The 2,295-nt window shown below is 44.2% G+C and overlaps 1 non-coding gene across 1 annotated transcript; it reads right to left on the bottom strand.

Moving 5' to 3' along the window:
- Positions 1–1,020: 1,020 nt before the first annotated feature.
- Positions 1,021–1,094, bottom strand: trnat-agu (transfer RNA threonine (anticodon AGU)). Its single transcript has one exon. It is a non-coding gene; the product is annotated as a tRNA-Thr (tRNA).
- Positions 1,095–2,295: the final 1,201 nt, after the last annotated feature.

Genomic DNA, 2,295 nt, shown 5'->3' with positions numbered 1-2,295 from the left:
ATCTTTTTTATTTGTGATTTTTTCATTGTTCTGTAACTCTTATTTCTTGATTGTCTCTCTTTCTCTCGCTCCCCACACCATCAATATCTTTTTCCTTTCCACTTCCCGCTTTGCTACCCTTCTCCCCTGTTTTCCATTTTGTCTCAGGTTCACCCACCCCCCACATATTTTGTCACATAGCACTGGCTACAACCTGCGTCATTCACGGCTCCTAATCTCCCTTAGATCTCTCCATGCACTCTCATTATCACCTTTGCATCTGGAGCCCTGACTCACCATCTCTCAGCCTGGTGTAAACAGCTCCCTAATTCTCCCCCTTTTTTATCTTTAACAAATGATCAGTTAGAATCGAAACGTCAGCTCTTTTCTCTCCTTGCAGATGGTGCCAGAACTGCTGAGACTTTCCAGCATTCTCTCTTTTGGTTTCCGATTCCAGCACCCGCAGTAATTTCATTTTATTAATGGCTCTATGATATTGCTGGTGTCATGATAACTCCAGCTTCGATGCATGAGAGGTGTGCAAGCGAATGAATTCCCTCTGGAAGTCGCGTGACAAGTATTAACAGAGATCAAGGAAAATAACATGAACGAATCTTTGATTTGAATTGAAGCCTGAACTCTGGTTCTGCTCCGAGACTGTGCCAGGTCTGCTTAATACTGCATATATTTCATGCTTTGCATTTGTTTGTGAAAACAATTGAGACTGATTGATTTGCTGCAGACAACATCCAGCAGTCATCATGGTTACGGCGATCAAGTCGTGCGTCTATCCCTGTCAAATGTTTTATTGCGCAGGTGAGGCTTCCTGTTTCGTGGTTTGGTGGAGCACGTTGTTTGGAAAAATAGCAACGCAGCTGAGATCCGGCATGGGACCAGCGGGTTGACGTTCCATGACAGCGATGGTCGCCTTTCGAATGAATACACATCTCAACCGACCATGTGACAATTTCTTGCAGACGGTGAAAGTAAAAGACACGGCGAACACTGACACAGACCTGTTAACAACGGAAGCGCCTCACATGGTCAGTGCGGGGATTGAACCCACGACGTTGGCGTTACTAGCACCACGCTCTAACCAGCTGAGCTAACCGACCAACGGAGTCAAGCCGCGAAAGCAAATGCCTATATTCCCGGTGCTCACAACCACGGCGGCTGTTCATTTTCTGCTTCATGTCGATCGCACGATCGTCTGAAATACTTCCTTTCGTTGCAATGATTTTCAACGAAAAAAAAGCATTTAGTTTTCCGAACGCGCCTACTCGACTTAACCATTTGCTCTGATATTCAAAATTAAGCACAATGTCCGGATGCATGCAATTTCAATCGCAATGCCACCAGCTCAGCTGCAGCTTGTCATGTTGACAAATATCGTCTGGAGAAACGTACCTTCAACGATCGCTCACTGTTCTACTGGATACTCACAGACTTTTGGAGTCAGGGTTATGTGCTGCTGATAAACTGCTACGAACCTTATGCCAAATGCATTTGAATTGTAATCGAACAGTGGGATTTTTTCTGCTCCCGAACGACGCAGTTGCTTTGGTGTCAGCAACAGCTCAGAAGCCAATTGCACGTTTTCCTCAATCACTCACGTTGCTCATGCAATCTTCGTTTGACAGCATATTTAGCAAGTTATCACGCCTTCCTGCAGCGTTCGTCAGTGACAGATCAGATGCTAAGATGATTGCTTCAGACAGCATGCTACATCCTACATTTGAAAATGGAACAGTTGCAAACGTTTCCAGGCTGAACACTCACTTACTATTTTGCCTGGCGCGTCAGAGGCTGGGAGCGGATCTTATGGAGGCTTTTCAATCATGAGGGGCATGTATCGGGTAAATAGACAAGTTTCTTTCGCTCAAGTGTGGCAGTGCAGAACCAGGTGTGGGAGGGCGAGAATTGAAAGGCAGTGATGGGCAATGGCTGCGCGCAGAGGGTGGTGTGTTTGTGGAATAAGTTGCCAGACAAGCAGGTGATGGATGGTATAATTCCAATACTTTTAAGGAATCATAACGTGTACTTGAATAGGAAGAGTTTGGAGAGACATGGGTCAAGTGCATGCAATCGCGGTTGGATCAATTGAAGATATCTGTTTGGAATGGACGAGTTCGGCCGAAGACTGTGCTTTCAGTGCTGTCCATAGCTAATGAGCTCTATGATAGTGCAGCTGAAATGATAAAAAAAGATAGATAAATTCAATGAAGAAAATTGTCTCAAGTTGTTGAATTCAAAAAACTTCAGGTAATGTTATTTCAATTATTTTATTTATCTTTTTTATTTGTGATTTTTTCATTG

This window comes from Chiloscyllium plagiosum, unplaced genomic scaffold (genome assembly GCF_037043375.1).
Source record: "Chiloscyllium plagiosum isolate Xiang-an unplaced genomic scaffold, Cpla_swu_hap1 HiC_scaffold_52, whole genome shotgun sequence".
Classification (NCBI taxonomy): Eukaryota; Metazoa; Chordata; class Chondrichthyes; order Orectolobiformes; family Hemiscylliidae; genus Chiloscyllium; species Chiloscyllium plagiosum.
Note: the sequence above shows the minus strand (reverse complement) of the source record. Positions and strands in the feature narration are given on the sequence as shown.